Below are 11546 nucleotides of genomic sequence, written 5' to 3' on the forward strand. Positions count from 1 at the left end.
AACTTCATTATTAAAATCTGAAATTCGGAGTAGATCTTAAATTTTGTTTTCTATGAGTTGGTGGGTTGAGAAGCAACTGAGATTGGATATTATGACTAAGGTTTTAAATTTTCCGGATCATGTTTATTTCATGACTAAGGTTAAAAAGTTAGAGCCATTGGAGCCATTGTTAAAATCTAGAATTCGAAATGGATCTTAAATTTTGGAATTTTGAGATGAATTTCTATCTCAATCATTTATCTAAATATTTTTTATTAGATTTTCCAACTTCATGGTTGAGATTGCTATTACATTATTCCACAAACTTTTTGTTTAATGTTCTTCACCATCTATTTACTTTCTTTGTTTTCTTTTTGGTCTTTCACATGTGTATGATCTGTATTCTTTCTTCAAAATTTCAAAGACTACTCTTTCAATATGGTCATTGAGGGTGTTCTAAATTCATTTTGATTTTTTTTTTATATAATGTGTATTTATCATCAAGGTGATTCTCACACATTTAGAAAGATATGATTAGTTTGGAGTGGTAGTGAACACTGGCAGATGGAGCAAGTGAGTAGTAGGGGTCCTAAAGTGACAGAGAGAGAGTCAATTCTCCCCTCCCCAAATAGATTGTTAAAATAAATAAAAGCTTAATACAAATTTCAAAAACTTATAAAAATGTGGTTCTTTACATACTCCACTACCTAAATAAATGTTTCTCATTTATAATCTTTAGTATATAACAAGTACATTAACAATCTTAAGCCTTTATATTCTACCAACATTCTACCTAAATTCTAAATATCTTAAGGTGAATGGCAAGATACATAGGAGTTCTTATCTTTTTTCATCTGCGTGAGAAATATAAGTCAATGACACGACTACCAAAAAGAAGCAACGCAAGGCGAAACATGCATCCTTAGTTTATTCAGTAAGAAAAAAAAGCTCTCATAATGTACGATAGTCAATAGTTTTCGAACATAAAAGGATGACAGTCCACACAAAGCATCCTGTGTTCATGTAGGATCTTAGGAAGGGTTGCACACTCTTAGCTGTAATATAGACAGACTATCCTAATACAAGCATTAGTGATTGCTTCTACAGCTCGAACTCGTGATTTATAGGTCATACAAAAATAACTTTACCGTTACTCCGAGGCTCCCTTTCTAAATTTTAGGAGAACAAATGATTAGTGTAAACACACTATATTTTGTAGAATGGTGATAACTGTTCAGAGGCAAAGTTAACAAAGCTATTTCAGGAATATCGAGCAATAAAAACTACTTAATTGACAGTGAACTCTTATCATCAATGACACATAGTTATAAGATCAAATACAGTAAAATTGTGAACTTCTACAGTAAAATAAGCAGTTGTCAAGTGTAACTTATTTAAATGACTTTTCAAAACTTATTTTGTTGTGTATTTCTTTTGTTGAGAAGCAACCGGATGTGTTTAAACCACTTAGTAATGATAGTTAGAAATTATTTGAATTTAATTTAGTGTGAAAGGGTGTTTTTTGAATAATAAGGTAAGAATAAACATGGCTAAGGTATGTAATTTGGGTGTGCAACTTGATGTTGAGCAAGTGCTTGTAAACATTGATCTCTTACCAGCAAGTTAGTTAATGTAACAACTAGCTCATCACTTAATTTCATACTCTTAGTTTGCATTCTTCTTGTTTGTAGATTTTCTTTCTTTTCATTTTAAATGATTTTAGCATGTTGTGAAATGTGGTTATTTTTCTTATTCTTTAATCATAGCCCTGTTGCTTTGAACGTGCATTTTTTTGATTCACATTCAAACTCTTCTATTTTAAACTTTGCTTATTCTTTAATCTATTTTCTTGAGTCTCTTATATAAGGATAAATCATAATAAGAGAAATTAAGAAATCTAGAGAATTCTATAAGCGAAAGAATTGATGAACAAAGAAACATGTCATATACTTTCAAGTAGAACTGCCTAACTAATTATATCACTTTTTACTTGTAATTTTAGTATCTCGCATACTTTGTTCTAAGCTGACATTCTTTTGTGAATAATCCGACACTTCTTCATCAAGATAAAATTTGATATAATTTTTCTTGCAAATATAGATTTACCTCATATGTAAGAATTATTATTTTTTATTTTTGTGTTATTTATTGACATTCTTAAAATATTTTTAGATTTTACAATTATTGTAGATGGCTTTATCATGGGACAAGCTTTTCATTGTTATTGTTTGAGTAAATATTACATTGAACAAGCTTTTATTTAGCTATATATCTTTAATGCTATTAGATACAATGATTATTGTTGTTTTGAAGTGTAGTTTAAATACTTGTTATTTTGATATCGATTGAAATCATTTTTGCTATTACTGGCCACCCTTTTTGCTATTGCTATGAAATGTCTTCTGCTGCTGTTATTTTTTTTGTGGAAACTGAAATATTTGTTGTGATATAAGGTCAGCTTACATGTAATTTTACTTGCGTGATTAACAACTTCTGTTTCTTGCTTACTATTCACTTTTATAGTTGAGTCTGCTTAAAGATTTAAAGACTTCAATGTTTGTTTGTCATGCTTTGGGTAGGAATGATATAGCTTCCTGAATTTCTTAATATGAATGAAGTAACGAGCTTTGGACACTACATTACACTATTAAATGTTCATTATAAGATCCTACTAGCATATATTATTGCTAAGGATTGAACTACATGTATATAATTTGCTTTATCGTTATTCTCAGTTTGATACAAATGCTTTCGGATATTTTATTTTGTTTTATTATGTATACATATGTTATGGGTAAGATTGGTATATGTTTTCTAGATTCTTGAAAATGTTGGAGTGACTGGGTGTTGACACAACATTACACTGTGAAAACTTGCAATACATGTCTGGGCTCAAACCACATGCTTAGAATTATATTATCTTTTATGCTTTATTTATTGTATTTTGAAAATGACCATTGTACTTCTCCAAAGTAATGGTAAGGTCTGCGTACACTTTACACTCTTACAACCTCGCTTGTGAAATTGTACTGGGTATGTTGTTGTACAATTATTACAATTTATTACAATACCATTAAATCACATTATTAGAATACTAACATTTGATCATTAAAATCTAATTTAACAGGTGTTTGTGACTGCTCAAGAGGTTGCTCACAGCTTGAAAGATGCATCTGCTATTGTATAATCTCTAATAGTATATGTACCAATATAAAAAAGCAAACAATCTGTAACGACCTAAAAATTTGATGAAATATGTGAAATTTGTGATTTTGTATGATTTGACTGTTTTACCCCTCCCCATAGTTGAATTATGGTATTTATGGAGTGTAGGAGTGGTTGACATAATTTTTAATGCATTATGGTATCATTTATGCAATATTGTGATTTTTGATGGCTTCGAGAGCCTTATTTTAGACTTATGTGGTTATATTTTGATCCGTGCGACGGATGACCAAACGGACAGTGCCAGCAGCTCCAAAATATTAATTTTAGGCTAGGTAGACCTTTGGTTTGGGTCCTGATTCACCCGAGCTCATTTCGACCTATTGATCGAAAAATTGAAAAATTGGAAATATGGGTGTGGGACCCACATTTGATTGAAACGACCTCGAATGGAAAATCCGACTTCTCCAACATATTCGTAATATTAATTTTAGTGTGTTAGCATATTTGTTATGATTTTAAAGCTTTTTAAATCTCATTTTGATCCTCGGTTTCGAAAAATTATGATTTCGGGTTTCGGGGGTCAATTTTGTGAAAATGACTTTTTCTGGAAAATCTGGTATCGCCATCGCATCCAGAACGTCGAATTTAGTATGGGTTCATAGTTCGTTTGCATAAATCGGACTCCGAATGAATCCCGGACACGTCGTCAAAGTCCGGGGTGAACTTGAAGGAAAAATCTGGTGCAAAAACCAGAAAAATCTGCAATATATCGCAGCTTTTTCACATTTTTGGCCCATTTTGCTCATTTTTCATCTTGTCTCTTGAGAGTTAAACCCTAAATATTTTGGGAGCTTAAAAGTGAAGTTTGTGAGAGCTTGAGAAGCTAGATTAACACATATTTCTTGATTTTAATTACAGATTTAAGGTAAGAATTCACCCTTTTCTTAGAAATTTCTTGATAAATTTCTCAAAATCCCAAAAATCTTAGGGCATGATTTTAAACCCAAATTTCATCCCCTTTCACTTGAATAATATTTTTATCTTATAATTACTAGTTTTTCATCAATTTAACCTTCAAAACAACTCTGATTCTTGATCTTAACCCGAATTTCAATGATTTTACCCGGTAAAGCTCAAAAATGGTTTTTCTTCGATTTGAACCCCATTTGTCACTCGATTTAACTTGGGTTTTTAGATGTAGGTTCCTAAAAATATGGAAAACATATTTTTGAAGTAAAGTTCCAATTTTGCCCTTCTTTTTCAAAAATTCATTTTGGGGGTCCGTTTTGATCCTAAACCAAAAGTAGTCAATATGAGTGTCGTTGGTTTTATTTTAATGCGTAGATTTCATATTTGATATTTTTAGTAGAGTTCGAGATTGTTCGTGAAAAGTAAGGTCACGGATTCAAGTGTAGCGGACCGATTTCGGCTTTCGAGGTAGGTTATGACTTATCTCTTTAGACTGGATTGGGCAGTAAATGATGATACAAAATGCATATTAAGGGTGGGAACTAATAATGAAAAATGACTATCTACGTTTTGTGCCCGTGTGGAGGCCTATATGTGATGTAATTGTCAAAATTAAAATATTATGTGATATGTTTGACCGAGTAGGATCCTATGTGACATTGATAACCTTGAATACATGTGAGTAATTGTATTGTATTGTATTGTTTAATGTGGTACCATGGGTGTATTGTGATTATATTCATACTTTACTGGCATATGAGACATGTGGAAATTCATGGATGAAATGAAAATAATGAGTGAATATTGGCTCATGTGGTTGTGGAAATGTATCATTGTGGTTGGTTGTGGAAATATATCATGTGGTTGGTTGTGGAAATACTTATTGTAATTGGTTGTAAGCATTACATCTTCATATCATACTCATTCATGAAACATTGATACCACCGTGGCAACATCTGAGAAACACTGGCAACACCTTTTTAAAAATATTGTAACACCTTATAAAACCCTTTCCGAGGGATGTGCCGAAAAGGAGATATGAGATATGTGGATTGTATATGGATTGACGAACCCCCTATGGGTCCTACATCGGGAGGCTTTGGCTCCGTAGGTGTATACGGGGATTGTGCGACGATCCCAGAGGTTGTGCGACAACCTCGTGCATCATCATCATCATCATCATTATCATATACATTGCTCTTACTTTATTGTGTTTATGTTATGTTGTATTGCCTTATTGACTTGTCATCTATGTATTTGTCTTACTTTTCTTTACTTGTGTTTGATGATCTTGTATCTACATGTTCTATCTTGCTCTATTTTATATGTAACATAATCTATACTTGTGTTCTATATCTTGATGTGTTTTTACAATATATGTGAGATATATTAGAACTGTTAGTACAAGCGGTGTGGCTACCGTTGTGGGATATTTTCTGATTGTAGGTGACGTGCCCTTAGTGTTACTTTGTATGCCTTATTTACTACTTTGCTTAGTCGGCCTATGATACCTACGGAGTACAAGTGGACCGTACTCATACCTACTGCACCCTTTCGGTGCAGGTCCTAGCTCGAGTGCACCTCTGCTTACTTAATTCGGGCGGTTGTTGGAGCTTCCAAGGTAGCGATTGGACATTCATGCGTTTGAAGTTCACCTCCATCTTTCTATACTAGTTATGTCCTTATTAGTGTTCGGAGACAGTTATTATTTCTTTGTGATTATTTTTTTGATGTATTTGACTCTTGGATTGTATTAGTAGTTCTTACACTATTGACACCTAGGTTTGGGCATGATTGGTAGTTTGGATAAGTTCTTTCTGCATTGTTATGATTATTTATATGGTTTGGTTTCATTCTAGAAGCCTTACCTTGGGGTCTTTCTGTCCTTTTCTCTATTCATGTCAGTTTGGGTGATAGGCTTACTTGTAAAGGTACACCGCGACAAGTGCCATCATGACCCTCATTTTTGGGTCATGACAAATTGGTATCAAAGCAACCAAGTTTCATTGGTCTCAATGGTGTAAGAACGGGATGTCTAATAGAGTCTTGCAGATCGATACGTAGACATCCGTGTCTATAGGATGTCTTTATGAAAATTCCCTTATTTCATTCTTTATCATGCGAAATTCTTTCATACCCTGTATTCTGAGTTGTGTTTCACTTTTTCTATGCGAATGGAGTTGCTTATACCTCTTATCAGTTGAGAGATGTAGTGAGAGATTATTGGATATCATTTGTTGATTGTAGGCTTGTTAATGCTCCTGAGTTGTCATGGGATCAGTTTGTTGATGCCTTTCTAGAGAGATTTATGCCTTTTAGTTTGAGAGATCATATATGGGACGAGTTTGATAATTTGGAGCGGGTCTCCAAGATAGTTTTTGAGTATAAGGCATGCTTCCATACCCCGTCTTGATATTTCTAAGATAGCATTTCCACCGAGTTTGAGAAGATTCAAAAGTTTGTGAAGGGTTGGGTTGTCTTTCTTCTATTGGCTTCATTTTATATAGTTGTGTTTAGGGCTTCTTTTTTTAGAGTATTGTGGATCATGCTATGATGACAGAGGATACTTTTAGTGCATCTCAGGAAAGCGCTAAAAAAGCGCGATAATTTTGTGAGTTCAGGAGTCAGACCTCTCGAGGTAGAAATTTTAGAGGTTCTCGTGGATACTATGGTAGGCTAGTACAGACGGCATTACAGAGTTCAGGTGGTGGACCTTATAGTCCAGCAGTTCACGGTGGCCGTTCAGGCCCAGTTGTACCTTCTTCTATTGAGACTATTCGCAGAGGTTGTTATGTGTGTGATGAGATTCGCCATATGGCCAAGGACTGTTATTATCGCGTGTTTAGAGATAACCATATTTCAGCTGTGAGAGGTAGGTGTTCTACCAAAGGTGCTAGAGGTAGAGATGGTAGAGCCCGTGTTGGTGGTTATGGGGCCACTCAGCCAGATGGTAGTCATGGATAGTGCTACATCATATCAGTCAGATCTGAGGCGGACGCTTCAGATGCTGTGATCACAGATACCGTTCCGTTTGTTTCAGGCATACATGTTATTATTTGATCCTGGATCGACTTTCTTCTATGTGTCTGTATATTTTTCTTTGGGTTTTGATTCTGTTAGGGAGCCTCTTGCCATGCCTATTCATGTATCTACCTCGATAGGTGATTCTTTAGTGGTGGATCGGGTGTACCAATCTTGTATTATGACTTTTGTCGAACGTGAAACTTGGGTAGACTTGCTTGTATTAGATATGGTCGATTTTGATGTTATTTTGGATATGGATTATTTGGCTCCTTATCATATTGTCTTAGATTATTTTTCTAGGACTGTGACTTTAGCTTTAGTTGGTGTGACAAGGATAGCTTGGAAAGGGTATACTTAATTTGGGTCCTAAGAGGGTTATATCTTATGTTCAGGCTCATAAATTAGTTGAGAAGAGATGTTTATCTTACTTGGCCCATATTCGTGACACAAGTGTTGTTTCGCCTCCTTTCTTGGATTCTGTCCGTGTTGCCCGTGAGTTTATGGAGGTGTTCCCTATGGACTTTCCTAGTATGCCTTCGAATTGAGATATTGATTTTATTATTAATGTTGAGTCAGGCACCAAGCCCATTTCTATTTTTCCTCATAGGATGGCCCCAGCAGAGTTGAAAGAATTGAAGGATCAGTTGTAGGAGTTGTTGGATAAGAGATTTATTCAACCTAGTGTTTCACCTTGGGGTGCGTCTGTCTTGTTTGTAAAGAAAGAGAATGGGTCTATGCGGATGTGTATTGATTATCGACAGTTGAATAAGGTAACGGTTAAGAATAAGTATCCTCTTTCTCGCATTGATGATTTATTTGATCAGCTTCAGGGTGCTGTGGTGTTTTCAAATATTGATTTGCGGTTCGATTATCACCAGTTGAGGATTAAGGCTTTGGATATTTCAAAAATAGCTTTTCAGACTCGATATGGTCATTATGATTTCTTGGTCATGTCTTTTGGGTTGATCGATTCCCTTGTCGTGTTTATGGAGTTGATGAAATGGGAGTTTCGACTATATCTCGACTCCTTGGTGATCGTATTTATAGATGATATCTTGGGTTATTCCAAGAGTGAGGTTGAGAAGGAGGAGCATTTGTGGATTGTGTTTTAGAGATTGAGGGATGAGACGTTGTAAGCTATGTTTTCTAAATGCGAGTTTTGGTTGGAGTTTGTTTCTTTCTTCGGTCATGTGGTGACTAAGAAAGGTATTATGGTTGATCCAGTTAAGGTTGCAGTAGTTCGTGATTTGGGCTAAACCTACTTCGCCTATCGAGATTCAGAGTTTTATTGGCTTGTTATCGATATTTTGTAGAGGGTTTTTCATCCATTGCAGCTCCATTGACCAAGTTGACCCAGAAGAAGATTTCTTTTTAGTGGTCCGAAGCTTGTGAGGCAAGCTTCCTGAAGCTCAAGGATTTGTTGACTTAACTCCTATATTAGCTTTGCCTAAGGAGGATGTGGGCTTTACTTTCTTTTGTGATGCTTCAGGTGTTGGGTTAGGTGCTGTGTTGATGCAGGAGGGTAAGGTAATTGCTTATGTATCTCGTCAAATGAATCCTCATGAGAGAAATTATCCTACCCATGATTTGGAGTTATGCGCAATTTTGTTTGCCTTGAAGTTTTGGAGGCACTACTTGTATGGATTTCATTGTGAGATCTTCTTAGATCATAGTAGCCTTTTGTACTTCTTTATCAGTGAGATCTTCTTAGGAGGCAGCGTCGTTGGCTTGAGTTGCTTAAGGATTATGACTTGACTATTCTCTACCATTAGGGAAAGGCTAATGTGGTTGTGGATACCTTGAGCTAGAAGTCGGCTAGCATGGGTAGCTTGGTGCATCTTTTGACTAAGGAGAGGTCGTTGGCCTTGGAGGTTCAGTCTTTAGCTAATCTGATGGTCAGGCTTGATATTTCAACACCAGGGCGTATTTTGGCACTTGTGGATGCTAGACCCTCTTTGATGGAGCAGATTCGAGCTTATTAGTTTGACGATGTTGGGTTGAGGTTGATTCAAGATAAGATGTTGAGTGGAGAGTCTAAGGAAGACTCACCTAATTCAGATGAAGTTTTGAGGATTGAGGGCTGAGTTTGTATGCCGAGAGTGGTGATCGAATTAGGTTGATCTTGGAGGAGGCCCATTGTTCCAGATATTCCATCCATCCAGGTGTGACTAAGATGTATCGTGATTTGAGACAGCACTACTGGTGGGGTGGTATGAGGCTAGATATAGCAGATTTTGTATCTCGTTGCCTATGTCGTCAGCAGGTGAAGGCCGAGCATATGAGATTTGGTGGTTTATTTCAGAGGTTACCCATTCCTGAGTAGAAGTGGGAACGCATCACTATGGACTTTGTGACTGGTTTGCCGCGTACATTTCATGGTTCTGACAATGTTTGGGTCATCGTGGATCGATCGACCAAGTCAGCTCATTTTATTCTAGTTCAGGTCTCATTTAGTGCTGAGAGATTGGCCCGTATCTACATCCGTGAGATTATACGCTTACATGGTGTGCCGGTGTCTATTATTTTAGATCGAGGTCCTGTATTCACATCTCACTTTTGGAAAACTTTCCAAGATGAGTTAGGTACTTGAGTGGATCTTAGTTCAGCGTTTCATCCCAGACTGATGGCCAGTCAGAATGGACTATCCAGGTTTTGGAGTATGCTCCGCGCGTGCGTGATGGATTTTGGTGGCCAGTGGGAGCAGCATTTGGCTTTAGCATAGTTTGCACATAGTAATAACTACCATTACAGTATTAATATGGCTCCTTTTGAGGTGTTGTATGGTAGGATTTGTCGCTCTCCAGTAGGTTGGTTCGATGTTTCAAAGGTGAGACCTCGAGGTACGGACTTGCTTCGTGAGTCTTTAGATAGGGTCTAGGTCATTCAGGATAGACTTAGAGCGGCCCAAAGTAGGCAGAAGTGTTATGCTGATCGTAGACTTCATGTCTTGAATTTTGGTGTTGGTAATCGTGTTTTTCTTTGAGTTTCACCCATGAAGGGTGTGATGAGGTTTGGGAAGAGGGGCAAGCTTAGCCTCAAGTATATTGATCTATTTGAGATTCTTCGAACTATTGGTGATGTGGCTTATGAGTTGGATTTGCCCCTTGATCTGTCTGTTGTTCATCCAGTTTTCATGTTTTTATGCTTCGTTGCTATATTCTTGACAAGTCTCATGTCATTCGTTGGGATTCAGTTCAGTTAGATGAGCAGTTGTCCTTTGTTGAGGAGCTAGTTTCCTCTTTGCCTAGGGATGTTAGGCAGTTGCGCTCTAAAGTGATCCTTGTAGTTCAGGTCTAGTGGCAACTTTAACCTGTAGATGTGGCTACTTGGGAGATTGAGTATGATATGCATAGTTCCTATCCCCAGCTTTTCATTGATTCAGGTATTTCCTTGCCTTAGTTCGAGGACGAACTAGATTTTTAGTAGTGGATGATGTAACGACCTAAAAATTTGATGAAATATGTGAAATTTGTGATTTTGTGTGATTTGACTGTTTTACCCCTTCTTGTAGTTGCATTATGGTATTTCTGGGGTGTGGGAGTGGTTGACTTGATTTTTGATACATTTTGGTATCATTTATGCAATATTATGATTTTTGATGGCTTCGAGAGCTTTATTTTGGATTGATGTGGTTATATTTTGATTCGTGCAACAAATGACCAAACGGACTGCGCCAAAAGCTCCGAAATATCTATTTTAGGCTAGGTAGACCTTTGGTTGGGGTCCTGGTTCACCCAAGCTCATTTCAACCTATTGATCGGAAAGTTGAAAAATTAGAAATATGGGTGTGGGATCCACATTTGATCGAAACGACCTCGAATGGAAAATCTGAATTCTTCAGCAGATTCGAACTGACAATTTTAGTGTGTTAGCATGTTTGTTATGATTTACAGTTTTTAAATCTCATTTCGACCCTCAGTTTGGAAAAATTGTGATTTCGGGTTTCGGGGATCAATTTTGTGAAAATGACTTTTTATAAAAAAAAATCTGGTATCACCATCGCATCTAGAACGTCGAATTTAGTATGGTTGCATAGTTCGTTTGCATAAATCGGACTCCGAATGAATCTCGGACACCCCGTCAAAGTCCGGGGTGAACTTGAAGGAAAAATGTGGTGCAGAAACCAGAAAAATCTGCAATATATAGCAGCTTTTTCACATTTTTGGCTCATTTTGCTCATTTTTCATCTTGTCTCTTGAGAGTTAAACCCTAAATATTTTGGGAGCTTAAAAGTGAAGTTTGTGAGATCTTGGGAAGCTAGATTAACACATATTTCTTGATTTTAATTACGGATTTAAGGTAAGAATTCACCTTTTTCTTAGAAATTTCTTGATAAATTTCTCAAAATCCCAAAAATCTTAAGGCACGATTTTAAACCCAAATTTCATCCCCTTTCACTTGAATAA

The sequence above is a fragment of the Capsicum annuum genome, chromosome 8 (assembly GCF_002878395.1).
Source record: "Capsicum annuum cultivar UCD-10X-F1 chromosome 8, UCD10Xv1.1, whole genome shotgun sequence".
In the NCBI taxonomy this organism is placed as follows: domain Eukaryota; kingdom Viridiplantae; phylum Streptophyta; class Magnoliopsida; order Solanales; family Solanaceae; genus Capsicum; species Capsicum annuum.